The sequence below is a fragment of the Anser brachyrhynchus genome, assembly GCF_964034855.1.
Source record: "Anser brachyrhynchus genome assembly, chromosome: 17".
NCBI classification, from domain to species: Eukaryota; Metazoa; Chordata; class Aves; order Anseriformes; family Anatidae; genus Anser; species Anser brachyrhynchus.
Window position 1 is genome coordinate 10,480,793 of NC_137710.1, and position 17,979 is coordinate 10,498,771.

At 45.9% G+C, this 17,979-nt stretch overlaps 1 protein-coding gene across 11 annotated transcripts in view; it reads right to left on the minus strand.

Moving 5' to 3' along the window:
• The window catches only part of ADORA2A (adenosine A2a receptor), a 29,795-nt gene extending 15,433 nt beyond the window's left edge, over positions 1–14,362 (minus strand). The window contains exons 1-2 of one of the 11 annotated variants that reach the window (XM_080560092.1): positions 13,540–14,362; positions 256–426 (exon numbers count right to left, since the gene is read on the minus strand). The gene's annotated coding sequence lies outside the window, so the exon portion shown is untranslated. The other 10 variants (XM_080560095.1, XM_080560094.1, XM_080560091.1 and 7 more) reach the window with 10 other exon arrangements.
• Between the last annotated feature and the right edge of the window lie 3,617 nt (positions 14,363–17,979).

Sequence of the window (17,979 nt, forward strand, 5' to 3'; positions counted from 1 at the left end):
TGCTGCATTTGAAAGGAAAGTGAATGGCTCTTGGTGGTTTGGATGCATTTCAAAAACCTAGCTTCTCTCCACCTTCAACAATCTTTTGTATGTGTTTTGTTTGGTTTGTGTGGAAGAAATGAACAGAACAGATTAGTTTGTGATATAGCTATTAAGAGGGAGATAATGATCATCCACTTAATCTTTTCTAAAGAACAACAAAAAAAAACAAGTCTCTATATTACCTTTTTAGCAAAAACCCTGTTTGTCACTGACCTTCCGTAGATTGTTTCTACCTTCTGAAATTCCAGGGATATCAGTGATGTGCTCCTACATCACTTCTGCAGCATCTGATTGTCCATTTCAAATCCCAATAGGTTTGTTTCAAGGCAGCAATAATGAAAACTCTCCAGCCTGACTTCCAGAGAAGGAGATTAGAATTAATATCTGATAGAGACAAAGAAAATTGGGAGGGAAAGAAAAAGGGCAAGATGAAAGCTAAACTACAACACTTTGTGTGTGAGAGCAAGAAAGGGGCTGGTGGGGGAAAAGGCAGGAAAAATGTGGCAGGAGCCAAAAAAACAAACAAGGGAAGCAGTGGGGAAAAACAAGTCCGTAAGAGAAACACCGTGCGTGTCTGTCAGATGGGTGACACTCGGCTGTGCCTGAAGGCTGTAAGTGGTTCAGGTCCCATTTTGTTTAACCTGACTCTTTCAGTGGCTCATCTCAAACATGTTTTCCAGCAGGACATGGAGTGAAGCAGCAAACCTACACTGTAGAGGTCCCCCTCATGCCAATCATTCAGCACAAAGAGGAATCTGAATTACTGACAGCTCTCCATATAACCTGAAAAAACATGGTGCTGGCATCTGAAATTTGATGACCACATCACAAACTGTTCTCTGGCACTGCAGATTTTAACCTTCTACTTCAGCTGTGTGCTTCATGGCCTGATTTTAACTTTCTAATACAGCTTTGAAGTTGTTTGGTCCCATTTCCCATCCCCCTTCACAAACAGTGGCCTGATGGTTGAGCCCCAGCTCCAGCTATTTATCCTGAGGCAAGCTTTGAGATGTTATGTCCAGAAGAGGACAACATGTCCTTCCACCCCACTCCGCTCCCAGATGGGCTGGAAAACACTTAAGAGTTCTGCAGAGCCAGCACATCTCAGAAGAGAAATGACCAGAGCTGAGCAGGTGTCCCAGCCACGACCGAACAACATTTTGTGTCAGCTTCACTTCAGCGCCAGAGCTTCTGCAGAAGCAACTGCTGTTAGAAGCAGGAATTATTATTATTAGCCACCCAACGCAGCACGTCAGGGGCCTCACTCGCTACTTACAGAAGGTGTCACCACCCACGAGGTTCCTGTATTTGACCCAAACTTCCCTCTCTTGTTTTATTCACCTCTCACAATGTCAGCCTGCTGCAGCTTTTACCCAACGTGATGAGTCTTAAATTGCAGACATTTGCCACTTGCTTTTAAACAAGTACAGGTCCAGTCTTTCTGCGTATATGACTAGAAATTTACTGCACAGCGACAAAATAAAATGCAGACCACCTAGAAAAGAAGGCGTATCCAGAGGCAATACAAAATTTATTATAGAATCATCTACTTCATGCAAGACCCGAAGGCTCAGCAACCAGGTCTGACAAGACAAAATTAATTAACAACTTGCTTTACTCACTGGGGAAGTGTATATTTAACAGCTCAGGCCCTTAAGGGATCAATACGGCAAGCCTCATGAAACTTAAGAAGAATAACCTGTATCACACAACATGCTGGACAGCTACAATTAGTATTTCTTCTCAAGCTCATGTTTTGTTTTGTTAATTGGATTAATTCTTCCTTGATACCTTGGGCTATGTTCCGGCTTTCTCCCCATTATTAAATAAACCTTTCTTGCCACTCACAAACCTGTAAAGCTGTTGCTCTGTTCATTTTTAGTGACTTGGAACACTCTGTTCTCTCCCATATTTCAGCCTCAGTGAAAAACTGCTCCTTGAAAATTCAATAAAGCATCTGAACAGTGTGTTCCCATGGAGCAATTCAGCACTGGAGACCAAGCAAGCTTTTGTTTGGCATCTCCAGTTGGCTTTGGACAAAGGTGTTGCCCCTTCACTCTCCTGAGCACCAAAAGATCAAGGTGAGCTTTTGGCCACTGCTTGCTTCCAACCACCCACCTTGAACAAACTCCTTCCCAGCACTTGGCCTCTTCAGGCTGAGCTCAGTCACCTCAGCTTTGGCTTCACGCTGGGAAGACAACGCACCCTCCACACCACATGCCAGACAGACACACGTGACATGTCTGTGACACTTCCGTCTGACAGCTATTCTTACATATTAGCAAAATCTCCTGGGGTACAACAGCCCACAGGGCACTCAAGACATCTGTGGGCATGTAGGTGACAGGCTGCAGTGTCCCCAGCCTCCAGAAAGGATTGGTTTCTCCTCGTCTGCTTCAGTATGGGGCAAGCAAGGCAGCAGCACAGCACGCAGCTCAGGAGGCCATGGGGGAAGTCTTCACCAAGCCCCATTCCACAGATCACAATCTACGTCTCCTCCTGACAACATGACCCTTCCCAGGTACCAGCCACATACAGATTACCTAACTCCCTCAGGGAAAATCCTTGCATTCACACATGGCTGCAGGCAGTAAAGTAGTGCTGCTCCCTCATTTGTTTCCTACTTTCCAAGGCCTGGAGGGGGAGATGCTTGTCAGTTTTTATGCTCTCAAAGCCCTTCAGCTCAAAGGGGATCTCACTATCTTTTAAATCCAAGTTTTCAAGAAACCTTGTCTCTCCCCATTTCTTCAGAGGATCAAGTCACAATAAACAAGTCAATGTGCACACAGACACCACACAAAAAGCTCACTGTAAACATAGTGAAAATAGCTGTCCTTTAGGGGAGCATGATGTGAATGGCAGCAACAGCACCTTCCAGCATTGCCCACTGGTTTGCTTTCTGAAATTTGGTATTTTATAGTTCAGAGGAGCTTCCCCATATCCCTAACTGGTCGCATGAGCCCAGTGTGCTGGGAGCTGTCGGAGAGCAGCCTTGCTGCTTCCCTGCCCTGCTGAAGGATGGAGGGACATGACGGCATGTGACAGGAAAGAGGGCAGGATGGAGGCATCACCCTTCTAACCACAACGCAATTTTTCTGGTTTCCCTATTCGCTTTATTATTGGCTGCTGGCTACACGACCTTTAGGTCATCTGCTTCCAGTAATAGGAGGAAATTAAATATTAATAATAGACTATTTCCCTCTAGACTGTTCTTTGTTAACAAAGAATACAAGTGAAACAAAGCAGGCAAAATTATCATCGCTCCATGCTCTTGGTTTTCAGGTACCTGGAGCACTTGCAGTTTCCCTCAGGCTTCCCTGGAGTTAGAGCCACCCAATGTCCTGGCACACCTGCCTGAGGGACACTCACACAAGGGCAGATCACGGCAATGACCAAAAATCCTTGTTCTATCCCTTAGTCTTACCCTTGCTGAGCATCATTTCAGACTTCACCCAAAATATTCCAAGTCACTAATGCTCTGACTGAGGAAAAATGCAGGGCCAAGTACCTTTTGAAGTGCAGAGCTTGTCTTCCTTTGGGGAGTGAAGTCTTCCTCCGATGTAAACCCTACAATAGGGCAACGGAACAGCTTTGCAAATTCTGCAGAAATACTGAACAAAATGAAGGCTTCAGCTTTGCTGAACTTGGTCTAATCCCATCTTACAGGAAAACAGCAGCCCTCCAGGACTTAGAACTTGCACTTCGCATACTTGTGAAAGGCAAAAGAAATGGCTTTTCAGATCTGTACTGCCCCAGATGGGGAAGAGAGACATTTCTTCTTATGGTTCCACCTCTGTTGCAGTTCAGGCCCAAAAGGGAGTCTATACTCACACCAAGAACAAGCACGGTGAATTTGGGTGCAAAGTTTTTTTTTTTTTTTTTTTTTTTTTTTTAAATCAACGAGGGGATTACTGGATACACCCATGCTACTGCACCTGTGACAGCAACAAAACCCATAAGCAATCATACCCCTGAAGCCTGTCCTGTGTCTCTCCTCTTCCTGTTTATTGCCAATATAAAGTAACGAAGCAAAATAGCTCAGAAAGAGAAACCCCACTGGACAACGAGCAAAGGTCATAACACCGATGAGCCGGCTAACAGAAACGGCTAATCTGAAACCAACATTTCAGCTTCGCCTCCTGCCCTCCAAGTGCTAGGAGTGGATTAATTTTTATTGCAGTAGCGGAAGAGAAGGCTGGAGCAGAACACATTTGACCATTATTTTTTCCTAAGTGGATGTTATAAATGTTTAAAAGCAAGCAGGGAAAAAAAAACCTCACAGTAATTATTCCCATTCTAATGGTCACAAAAAGCCAGGGAGGGCAAAACTAAGTAATGCTGAATGACCAGCAGTTAAATAAGCCAGATCAAACAAACAAACAAACGGCAAAAGACTCTCCTGTGTCCGCTAGAATAAAGCCTTACTGGGCAGCAGGCATCATGACTTCCCACCAAAAGGCACAGAAACATGCTTGATTTTTGAGCAAACCACTTGCATCCAGGATTGGTGATACTAATTTACCTACAGTGGCATTTCAAAAAAAAAAAAATAGCATTCAAGTAAACTTTCATAAAACTGACGTGTAAAAAAGCATAATTAAAACAACCAACCTTGGCCAGAAAAAAGTTACTACTGCCAATATCATCCACAATGTCTCTGAGGATCCATTTTTCTTTTCCTGTGTGAGTAAAGAACTCAAAAGCAAATTTTGCCTCCCCACAGCCCCACCAAAACCAGCTGTGTTCACACATAAGGAGCATTTCCTTCAAGAACAAAATAAGAGAAATGAGGAAACAGGATTTCAAGAAGAGGTGACCCACTGAGGAATAGAGACTAGGGAGGAATTTGCTCCAAAAATATTTGTCATATTGCTAATGCATCCATTCTGGTATACTTTAAAATAATTCAGTGGACTTCTCTCCAGATGTGACTTCATCTCTCATTTTTATATGAAGTTTCCAGACAGGCAGTTCCAAATTAGGTACATCTGTTGATTTTCCTGTATTTTTATCCAGTTCCCAAAACCTATTTGCCTTCTCTAACGACAGGCTTGCTCCCCGCCAGGCCTCACGAGCCCCCCTTGCTCCCTGTGAGCTCTGTCCCTGTGCAGGTTGCAAGTGGCGTTTGCCCAGGCTCTGCCCCTAAACCCCACCGCAGTGCAGGGACTGCTGCTGTACCAGGTCAGCCAACATCCTGTCTTCCACCCTAGAAGGAATAAAGCTCTTTCCATCTCCCCTTTATGTGGCTGAAAACAACTCCCCAGCTGTCCTTCCCTATCCCAATAAAGGCACCGCACGCTATGAACGGAGATGAGCAAAACCTACCTACCTCTGAGCCAAGCAAAGCTCTCTCATCTGTGGCTCATTCACTGACCCCTCGGAGCAAGGGTTATAGCTGAGGACCCACCAGGAAGCTCCGTTCCCACCCAGGTGGTTTGACTCATCTACCCAGAGCACAAAAAGCAGCCCAGCCTCCGTTGGGTTGCTCACACAGCCCATCACATCCTTCCTCCCGGCTCACCCCCTTCTCTTATCGTTTTGAGCTGTGACACAGCGGCAGCACTCGGCCTGTGCCCTGCAGAAACAGCCGCAGCGGGTGCCCGAGCACCCCTGGAGCTCCCCCATCCCCACTGACCTCCACTTCTGCTACACGGGCTGCTCGCTGCTGGCTCCATCACAGGGATCACACATGCACTCCTCATGCCCTGCAACACCGGCTGGGTTTTGGCCGACACAGGCTCCCTGCTTCCTCCCGTGCCCTGGACCCTCGCACACCCGGGCTGTGCACCAGCACGCTTCACCCCACTCATTTCACCGCAGCTTGTCAATCAGCTACCACTGAAAAAGCATTTAAACTGATGAGGCCGGTGTTGAGTATTCATCCCAAAAAACAGACAAATGACAAATTTTCTGCCTACTTAGTTTGTTTCCAGCAACTTTCCCTCTTCCTTTTTTTCCTCCCTCCTTTTTAAGGTGCTTACCCTGCCTCGCTAATCCCCGTTTGCTCTGTGTCATACCTCCGCATCCCCTTAGTGTTTCTGCCTCATGGTCTCAAAGCTATTCAAGACTTTTTAGGACTCTGCCATCCTCTGTTGGTAAGGAGGAGTTGATGCTCTGACGACGTCTCAAGGCCACGCGCTCTCCTTGTCCCTCACTCTTGTTTGCTATGACTTGCACCACACTTCTGTCACTCTTACAAAACGACTTGCATTTTCACTATCAGTCAGCCCCAGCAATACAACAAGCCCTTCTAGAGGTACTCCTCAAAGCAGGCTGTTTTTTTCCCCCTCAAGTCCTTGATTATAATCCGATTTACGAAGAACTCTCCAGTGTTGCTGCTCATCGATCCCAAAGTCTCAGCGTTTAGCTGATGCTCTGAGGACCCTGACGAAGTCCTTCCTTCATTTCCTAAGTCCTTGTGCTGTGGTAAAAACACATCCGCTGGCAAGTAACAGCCTGCTGCTTCTGCTTGCTTCCTCCTCCGACTGCTCGGGCCAGAGACACCCAGTTCTGGTGGAGAGAGCATACGCTGCTGTGCAAAATGACATTTCTACAATTTCTTTCCTTCTACATCAAACCATAGCACTGGAGAACCAGTAGCCATTCATAAATCACTTTATAAAACATTTTACTGGACTGAGCAGCTTGGTAGCTGCTTATGAGCTGGCACGCTTGTCTACAGGAAGCAGAAAGACGACCAGCAGCAAGCAGCCCATCACAATACAAACAGCTCTACTGCACTTGAGAAGTGGTCCCTCTCTTCTATGAGAACAGAAGGTATTTTACAGTTTCTGCATAATAAGAGACAATAAAAAGCACCAGCTGTAAAGGAACCTACAACCACCATCACAAACAGCTGAACCAGGATAGACCAAAAAAGGAACAGCAGCATTTGACTTCAAATACAAAAGATGTGAGTCAAGCTGAGACGGAAGCCAGGGAGGCACCCAGAGCATACATCCCCAGACTTGTAGTCTCCTGAGGGGACTGTGTCCACCTCTTGCTCGCTGAAATCACACAGCTTAGCTGCATGGTGGCTACACGGAGTAAAAGGAAGATCTCCCTTCAAGAGAGGGGTAAGCAAAACAACAAAAACCATCAATGAGTCCTCTTTCCAGTCTTCAGCCCACAAACACAGCTTCTTACCTTCTTGTATCCTGAAGAGCTGGCACCACACAGATGTACCAGAAAAAAAGAATCCCCCTGAATCTTCTCGGTCTACCCATGTTACAACCCTTAATGCATCATAATGCTCAAGCAGAGTTTGGATCAGCATTTAAGCAAGCTGACAAAGTCAGGTGCCTCAGTTTTAACAGATCCAGCTAAAGAGGCCTGATTTCTGAGAGGGGAGCACTTTTTGGAATCAGGGTATTTTAAAGAACCCCTGACCAGGCAACCCTTAGCACAGAACATTTTTGCCCCAAACCAAAGCTGTAGAACACTTAACTTTTAAAAAGTCAGTGTGCTTCCCTGCACATGCTCCAGGAACTGTAATGGTGCTGGTGCCTGCCCAAGACAGTCTGATGTTATTTTCCACCGTCCCATTGAACCTGGGCACTGATCTGTGGATTGGACGTATGTGGAAACTGTAATTATTCAAATCAATTTCAATCACGTGTCTCTCTTCTGAAGATTGTATTAAACAACCACATACTTAGCTGTCTTTTGTCCTGGGAAATGTTTCCTATGGAAAATGCCAGCCTGTGCCCAAGTATACGGATCTAACACTGAAACCAAAGCTGTTATCAACACAGAATACGATACTTAACAGCCTACTTCCCTTAACTCCTTAACCTTAACAACTGATTCATACCAGGATCTGGCAATCCTATTCCTGGGAAACCTCAGCAACCAAAATGACGGGTCAGTGTGTAGAGGACTTTGTTGGTGCGAGAAGGGAGATGTGGATAACAGGGCAACATAACAGAACAGATGAGGAGAACAGAAACACTTAGGCTCCCTTCATAAGAAAAAAAAGAAAGAGATAAGAAGCGAGAGGAGGCTTTGTAAAACCAAGCCAAAATAACTCCAAAGAAGCAAGAGCAGGAGAAGAATGGCAGAGACATTGAGATCTGAATACTAAACAAGGAAAGAAACTACTTCTAACAGGGAAAATAGTGCAAACTTCACACCCACAAAAAGATGCATTAAAAGAGCAAAATGAGACCAAATTACACTTCCCTGTGTTCAACAGCATTACTCACTCAGATGCACAAGGACTCTGGTGCAGAGAGATATGCAGACATGACCCCCAGCTGGCGCTGGCTCGGGCTCAGCTGAGTGAACAATCCCTCTCCTGCCCTCCTTGACAAGCTGCTGAACAAGGAGCCACAAGTGTCCCTGTGACAGGAGGCAGGGAGCACTGTATCTCAGCTGGCTGGCAGATAAAAGAGCCCCAATCTGCAAGTACCGGAGGCCTCCTGAGAATGGCTGAGTGCCTTCCACCCTGGATCTGAGTGTAATCACAAATGCTAATCGACGTACAGACAGGAGCCCAGCATGTCATTCGTCACGTCTCCAAAGCTGCAGGAAAACCCCCCTTTCCTCTCCTTGAAGCAGCAAGGGACAGGAAGATTCTCTCATCCTCTGTACAAGTGAGCTTTTCCCTCCCCCTGTCCCTGGCTCAAACCATCTCTGCAAGTTTCACCCCCCGCTAACTTCTCCATTGTCTCAGATGCATTGTTTGCAAATGTTCCCTAAAAATGCCATGGAAAGTATTCAGTATTCCTGTTTTTAGGTCTTTCCACATCCCCATGTAACACCTGGCCTTTATCTTGTTACCTGTCAGATAGTGATAAGCCTGCTGCATGCAACCTCTGACCTATCATCTAGGATAAACACGATCCATCTTGTAGCTGTCATTTCTTTTCAAATCCTGCCTTCCACTGCAGTAGTTGCAGCAAATTACTTATTTTATTTGGGCTTGAAATCAGTAACTTTTCAAAACATATAGATAAAAATAAAAATAACACTAGCTATAGCCTCAAGACAAAGTTTCAAGCCTGACCTTCCTGGCACTGGATTTACTGTTGCTTTGAGAGCAAGGAGGTTCCAGTACTCCTGCTCTTGTATATCTTTTGTGATGGCATTTGCATATAATTTCTGTAGAATTTGTTGTATTTTATTCTACCTTTTTTTTTTTCTTTCTTTCTTAATTAGTCAACTAATAGGCCCAATGATGGAAAAGCAACCATTCTCCAGAGCAAGTCAAAATAAAGTGACGGGTTTGAGCTGGTTGCTTAAATGTAAGTGGATAAGGACATCTAAAGAGCTCCAAACTATCACCAGAGCCTCTGCCATCGCTTCAGAAAGGCACGTATCTCCCTTCGGTACTGTCCTATTCTCTGCCAGCCCCACTGGGATGCCACACACAGCACTGATGTCTGCTTAAAGCACTGAATTAAACCCCGGGTGTCCTGAACAGGAAGGGACAACGCTTGTGCTCAAACACATGCCAAAGCTTTGTTAACACTTTTGCCTAACACCAGCGATCACCCTGAACACAGATGTTTTACAGAAGCCATCTTGATGTGCTTGGCTCTTCTCTGAACTTTCCAAAGCATTCCTTTAGTGGCTCATCAGTTCTTTTCATAACCTCATCGCTGTGTGTTTATCCGAGCAACTTTATCCTCACTTTGCAGTTGTGCCACCATCCGGAGATGTAGCGCAGCCTACTTACCCCATCCTTCCCACGCTGCTGCTGACCTCCAGCCATACAGACACAAGTTAGCCATGTTTTATATGGTTTGCTCCTTACAGAACTCAGGTGGAGGAGGGAAAGAGATCACACCCTTATGAACTGCCACTTAACAACTACCTGCATTTGCTGAAGGAGTTGTAAATTCTCTTCGCTGGTTCCTCTGTGGTTTGCCCACCATGGACAAATGAGTTACTGCAAAGGAAATTGAAGCTGGACATCAGGGTGTTTCCTGCATTGCAGGAAAGCATGGAGACTCCACCGCAGGTCTTAAGGAGCAAGATGGAGAAATAGCTGTCACAGGAAAGGCACAAGCACAGCTGATCCTGCCTTTGGGCAGAGGCATGGATTAGATGACCTCAAAGTACCTCCTGAGGATATTTTCCATAATTGAGAGTTGTATGCGCCATCTGGCCATTCCGATCTACAGAGGTTTACTTTAGAAAAAAAGTGCAATACAACCAATAATTATTCCTGACTCAGATGCAACCTTAGTGAGGGGAGAGGCATCTTCTGATTCTACAGAAGAAACTGAAGCCTTCAGAGGTTAAACCACCTTCAGTGCATCTGCCCGGATCCACTTACCCTCCTGAGGCAAAATGCTGCCGGTTCTTTACTCCTAATGGACCAAACCACAATCCAGCTGCATTGAGCATCACATTAAGCAACTTTCTCTTCCTTTTTAAAAGGAAAAGAGAGGCAAGGAACCAGTGCTGTTGTGTGCAGGTAGTTTGCCAAGGCTGTTCAGATGCTATTTCCAGATGTCAAACCTGAAGGTGATCCATGATGAAACCAAGCCTTCTGGTCCTAAGTAACAGACCCCTGATGAAAGGGACTGACTGGCTCTCCACTGATGCGTGAAAACCCTCACTGATTCCTTCAATTACAGCTCAAGATCTCTAGTTTTTTAGCTTAGAGTCCAACAACAAAATAAAAAGAAAAAAAAAAGCTTCGATAGCCCATCTCTATTTTCAGATGGAAAGCATACAACACAGAAGGACCTAGAGAGTTATTTACCATCCACAGAGGATGAAGAGAATCCAAGAGCTGTTCAAAGTGAAGGACAAACTTTGCAGTACAGCAAGAGAGAGATGCCAGTGCCAGCCTTCGGATGAGAAAATACCTCATGCTCGCAGCTGCGCAGAACTCTCAGGCAGAGCTTAGCCACAAAATGCTTCGTTCCATTTCACACGCAAAAACATGGGTGGAAACATCAAACCAAAGCGAAGAGCTGAAGCACAGTGAAAACGTTTTGGTCAAAATATCTGTGAAACCTTAAGCATCGTGTATAGACAAGATCACACAATCTATAGCCACCATGCAGAAAGGAAGTGGTGAAGGTAGGGGTTTTCCATCCACGCCAGATGGAAAAGCCGCCAGGCTCAAGACCAGAGGGGACATATATGGCCAGCCAGCCCAGATCCTTCAGAGAAACACAACTGAAAGGAAGAGTGAAGGTTCACAACAGACCCTCCAAACCTCCTGCTGGACTGAGCTTTTCCCAGTGGTTCTTAAGAGGGCTTAACCACATGGCTCAGCATAAAATCCACTACTGAAGATTAAACAAAAAGATGAATAGCTTTCAAAAGTTGATTACATTCAAATGCAATAGTGCCAGCAGCCCTTATGGAAACATCCTATTAAAATATCAGCAGAAATAGAAATGCAAATACAGGAGACCTGGTAGGAGGCTTTTGAACCCACTGTCAGAAGGACAGAGGCTAAAAACATCATTACTGGGCTGACATCCCCTGATCTGGCATGGAATCATGCTGATTCCATTTTTTTAGGTATAAAAATACGTACGGAAAGAGAGACGGGTTATGTACGTGTGTAAACTGCAGACTCGTCCCAGGAACTGCACTAAAAAGGAGTCTGCTTGCCTTTTTTTTTGTGTATCCTGAAATAGGTCATTTTTATTTTATATATACACATACATGTTTGCAGTGTGTACCCATGTGTTTCCCCTACAAATTCAGAGGTTCATAGCTTTCCTAGAATTTAATCCATTTGCCACATTAGACAGGATTTCGTTTTCACACTATTTGTGATCACAATTATGTTTATATTGATTTTTTTTTTAATGGAAATTCAAAACACGGTATTTTTTCCACAATTCTAATTCAATTTAAATATTTCTCGTATGCCTGTTGGTTGTTATCTAATCTTTTTGGCAATATGCCTGGGGGGGGGGTATCCCTCTGTAAAGGCAGGAGCTGGCCATGCTTTCTCTCATGCAGAAGAATGGATTTATCAATTACTACAGTTCTTGTGTTACACAGGTCTGAGACTTACCAGCCAGATAAGAAACCTGAAAACAAATACATCCAAGGATAGAGTTATCTAATAGTTGACCATCTGCTTAGGAAAATAATTTTAAGTAGTTAAGGCAATTCTATTAACTAGTATTTGCCAAATGAGTCATGTTGCTTAAGTTAACCCTTCCTTTCTCATCTGTGGCCCCTCTGCCCAAAACAGTTTGGGAGAGGGTGCTCAGCCACCTCTACTATTTTTAAGCTAGCAACAAAGCCAGCAGTACATCCGCACTCAAAATCTACCCAAGCTCATACCACACCAGGACATAAAAGAGCATTAAGGCAACCGAGGAGCTTCTGGACAACACACCACACACTCAAAACGGAGAAAGATCTCCTCCCAGGAACGTCCCCGCAAAGGCACCGCACACCGGGAGCGCACCTGCTGCTCGACGCTCTCCTCCACGATGGGCTGCGGCAGCTCCACGAGGACAGGTCACCCCCGCAGGGCCCAGGAACCCCGTCCCGTGGGGCAGAAAGCCTTCTCGCACATCCTTCCCGCAGTTCTGGCAGCAGCCGGCACCGTGAAGCCCGATGCCCCTTTCCTTCAGCAGCCCTCTCCCCGTAACGCAGCACCACCGGGCCCCTCGGGGCCTCGCAGCTCCGCCGACATCCCCGCCATGTACCCACGCCGAGGGAGCACCCGGTCACGGTGGAAGTGCCACTGCCCCAAACCTGTTTTGGTCACTTGGCACAGACGAGCCAGGGTCAGGGCTTGTGGAGTGAGGAGCGGGATAAACTGCGTGCGGTTAGTGCCGTCTACCAAGTCCCTGCCCTTTTTCCCTTTCGCCTGATTGCAAAGTGCGTGGAAATCTCCCTTGATAAACGCTACAGAGGAGCTTACAGGATGCAGGGTGCTCCTAGGGAATCGCTATTTTACAGCTGATTGCTTTCGAGCACGAACAGCAGCCGAAGAGCCAGGAGGAGGAGGAGGTCTGGGTGCAGGGGAACAAAGTCCAGCGCCCGCTGTCTGGAGGAAGAGCCGCGGGGCAAACAGCTCCGGGCGCGGGGGTGTGTCGGGGAATGACAGCTGGGAGCGAGCAAGGCGCGAAGAGCCAAAAAAACCCCACGCGGGCCGGGGCAACTTACAGCCAAATCTCCCCGGTCTCGTGGGCAGCGGAGGCAGGAGAGCTCCCGCTCAGGCGCCGCGGGGAAAGTTGAACCTCTCCCGGCAACGGCCGGGGCCCGGCAGCCACCCCCCGCCGTCCCTCAGCGCGGGGCCGGGCCCGCCTCACCCACCTGCCCCCACGGCTCCGGCTCCGCTCCGCGCCGCTCCGCACCTCACGACGGCCCCGGCCCCGCTCCCGGCCGGCCGCTGCCCCACTCCCGCTCCCGCTCCCGCCCCGCGGCGCCCTCCGCCTCAGGACGCGGGCAGCCCGGCGGCCAGGAGCCGGCGGCTCCCCCTGGAGGGCGGCGCGGGTGGAGCGGGGCGGAGCGGAGCCGAGCCGGGCCCCCCCGGAGCTCTCTCAGAGCCCCCGGCATTACCTGGCGGCTCCGGGAGGGCAGGCGGAGGGGCAGCACCGCGAGGTCGCCGCGTGCTTCAGGAGGTCCAGGGCTTGGCTTGAGGGACCTGGGAGTGACAGAAAAAGGGGCTTTTAGAGCCTTTTAGCCGAGTGTAATGACAGGCAGGGAGAGGAGGGCTTTCCCTGTAAGCAGCCAGGTCTTTCTAGGCTGAACTACCGCTGAAGCCCACCGCTGGACCAAGTGGCACCGCACAGCGCTCCCAGGGCTATACACAAACAGGGAGAAACTCCCAGCTCCCTTCTGTCTCAGCTTCCCCTCATCACCACCAGCAGAATGGAAAGGGGATCCCTGCACACTAACTACTCTGGAAGCGTTTAAAAACTCACAATGAAGATATTAAATATTTCATAGAAGTTTTGCGTTTCCCACTGGGCAGGCTGCAGTGCAGGCCACAGCCGTGCCCGCGGGGCCGCATGTGTCCCCCGGCATCCCCTGCTCTGCCCCTGCCAGCCATCGCTCAGCTCTCAGCCATTCTGAAGCTGGGAGAGAACCTCTCAAGAATTTGCACCCGCTGCTCTTTGCGGGCATCTTCTAAGCTTCTTTTTATTTCTGTTTTTTAACTTTGCATCCTAGCGAGTAATTTATCCACATTGTTCCTATTGGTTTGACTTTATGAACAGGAAAAGCCACTAGCGTAACTACACAGACCCCATGGCAGACCCCAGCCTTTACAAACAAGGTTCATTTCCACAACAGCCAGCCCTGGCTCCTCTTAGCAGGGGACAGCTACAGCTGTGTGCTTGCACCAAGCTTTTTTTGGTGCATCAAGACAGTAGAAAAAAAGTAGCAGACCTGGTACAAGCCACTTCAGCACCAACCTCAGAATCTGTGAGCCTCGAAGCATCAAAGATTTATTGCTGGCAGCAGCATCAGGCACCCGTGCTGTCCTCTTCTCCACTCTCCTGGACAGGAAGGCAGGCTGGCACACTGCCTGCCTCAGCTATGCAGCTGTGAATTACAGAAGTGACAGAAAAAGGCTGGAGCACCACAAAGTGACACGAAGTGATTTTAAGAACCACATATACTGACAAACCAGTTCAAGAGAAAAACAAGAACGGGGGAGATTATGAGAAATTTAGGAGCCTCATCAAAACATACTGCAATATTGATAAATTTAGAAATGCTGCCTGCCTACATGAAGTTTGCCAGAGCTTTTTGGAAAATGCAGACACCAGAAACAGGTACTGTTCCCATAATGGCCTCACTCTTGCCCTGTACAAGAGGTAGTGTTTTCCACAAAGATTTATGCTGTGCAACCGTATTTGAAGTGGGGGTGCAAGTGCCGTGCTGTAGCAGTTAGCTGCCTGCCGGGATCTGCTGTGCCTGTTCAGCATTGCTCCTTTCCTGGGTAACGATTTCAGTTTTGTAGAAGTGGCCTTTGGTCTTTGGCCCAGATCCTCAAAGCCATCCAAATGGTGCTCTCCCATTGAAATTAATGAAAGCTGAGAATCAAAATACAGGGAGCAAGGCTGCAGTTTCTAAATATGATTTTGCTCCTGAATACATTAAAAATGAAGTTGTTGCAGTCAGCTCACTTTACTAAGCCACGGGGTTGGTTTCTTCCAACAGCCTCATGTTCAACGCATTTTACAAGCTTCCTGAGTCACCGATGTTGATCAATGTATCTTTGAAAGAACCCAAAAATGCTTCATTAGATGTTTTCTCCCAGTTGCAACTATTCTTTGATTTTTGCAGATAATCAATTTTAAGATTACGCTGATTTTCTTTTAAATCAGCAAGTCACAAAAGATGTAAAGCAAGTATCTGAGTGATTTCACAGGGCTGGCTGATAATGGTACCATAAGCTTCTAGTGTTAGAAATTACTTCTTTTCCATAAAATCAGGCTGATGGGCATTATTCAGTCTACCACTACCAACTATATTTGGATGGAATATCAGGTTCCCATTATCACACACTGATTTTCTCTGTGCAGCTGGGAAATCTGCAGTGTTTCAACATTTGTTAAAATCAATATTAACAGCTCCTGGAGCTCCTCAGCCAGTTCTATTACTCTTGCTTTTACTTGCTCGTTTTTTACTTCTGCACATGAAGTGTTTACAATTAGCAGCTGCTGTTTTATATCCCGTTTAGCAGCTGGATAGCTTATCTTTCATTACTACAGTAATATTTGAATAGATGTTCCCTTCTTTTTGAATTATGAGTTGCTTATTATTAATGCTATTGCTTCTGTCAAGTAACAGAACCACACCATTCTTCAGATCATATTTCTTGTGTATATTCTTTGTGTTGTCCTTCCTGTAGATTTTCTGCTTGTGCCCTCCTTTATCAGTGGTCAACAATGGCAATAAACTGAGGGTTAAGGAATACAATTGGTTTTTGTACTAACTACAAAAGGTTATATTAATCATCTCTGAGGTGGGGGGCAGTAAAATAGAGCACTAATTTTCTTTTCCTTCTTTGCAACACTTGAAGGCAAAAAAACAGCATTGCTATGACTGCTATAGCCAGGCACAGTCTGAGAAGGGACTACATGAAGAGGAAGGCTGAAACTACCTGGACACGTGAGAGCTTCCAGCAGCCTCAGCAGCTACACTGAAGGTACTGCCACTCGTCTAGAGCAGGCTGCTGGCTTGAGCTGAAAGAAGTCCCGGACTGCAAGGAAAAAAAGGAAAATTTCCAGTTCTCCCAAATGCAGCCAAGAAAGCTTTTGCATTCCTAAAAAGCAGAGTTGCAATAACATACAGGACACTGTCTCCTAACTGAACAAGCCAAAATTCTGAATTTTGGGCAGCTGAAAAGCAGTGATAAGACTATTTGCCCTCCTCAGACTTAGTAACTGAGCTAAAGCGGTAAAACCTAGAAATACAGCGTAGAATAAAGCTTGGAAAGCTTCCCTCAAAAAGATGACAGCAAAGTAAATAAAGACTTCCCACTTGAGACCTATCATGAAGCTCACCATTCACTTTGCTGATACTGCATTAGCAACAGCCTGCTTGGGCACATCAGCGAGGCCACTGTAAACACAAAACAGACTAATATAATGACTGTAACCAAAACCAGCCCCCCACCTTTGTATGTAGCAAGATAGCACAAAAGTCACACACATGTACTGAGGTTGCTGTATGGAAAACTGCCTTACAGAAAATGATCATCAGTTTGTCTCGAATACAATCTGGAAGAATTAATGTGTTTATGTAAACAGAAAAAAACTATGTCTAATAATTCTTTTTTTTTGGAGGATAAAGTGAAGTACTTTTGCATCACACATACTCTAGCGTCTAGAAACTGTCCCCAAATAGCCAGCTCTGCTCATTAAACCATAAGCTATGAGTTGGCTATACACTTTTGCTAGATGTGACAATTTTAAATGGGCCAGTACTTGAATCACAGCAGACCAACATAAAGCACTGACTGGATGCCACTTCAGGGTTAATGGATAAGTGACAACAGCAAGGTTGTATATCAGTGCTGCACTGGAGCTAAGATGACAGTCAATGCTTTACTCTTACAGCACGAATCCTGTATGCTGTGTACACCAATCAGCAACAAACTCTTATTGCCAGCTTTTCACCTCCATGCAGGGATTATTCTTTACCAGTTTTGGAGCTGGATACTGGATTGTGAAACTTCTAACCAGACACAACCATCTGATATATGCACAACTGCATGTAAGAGATGCCTATTTTGTAAAGATGCATCAAACTGAGCATTAGCACACATAAGTAATGTTGGTATAGAAGACACTTAAAATGGCATGTTCGGACTTGTACATAATCCCATACCTACAAATACTGCCTGCAACTCCTCAAAAGCAGTGAAAGGCACTTGGCTTAGTCTAAGAGAAGAGACTGAGGCAGGGTTATTTGAGGTCCTTTGGAAACACTAGCAAATCCTTAAATATTAAATATACATTACATATATATATCTAATTATTTCTCTCACCTTGTTCAACATGAAATTTGTTAGCAATTTTAAAATAAACCTAAGAAAAAATTTTTCTGAGGAGGGAGTCCTTTAAAAAAAGTTACATGTGGAAAAACTTGGCTGTAAAGGCCCATCACTAGCACCTTAACTAAAGGATAATCTTCCATGTCAAAGACCAAAGCCTTCTCACAAACAGTTAAATTCCAGCATAGAGTTTAGCTTAAGGAAAACAAGCCACAATTAAGGTAAGATTTGTGCTCACAAGGAAATGTAAACCCATATCCACAACCGTTAAAATTCTGCCATTTGCACTTACATCAGGAACCAGTGAAGGATCTTCAGTAGTTTCAAATCAGGAATTGGACTAGTCTCCATAAAAGGCACTCCCCAAAGAGACTGGCTTCATTTCTTCAAATGCTATTCAGCGTGACAGAGAACGAGATGGAGTTCAATCTAAATTTAAGCATTCTTTGTAGACTATTAATAGAGGAAAACTGGTAGCATGAATCATCACG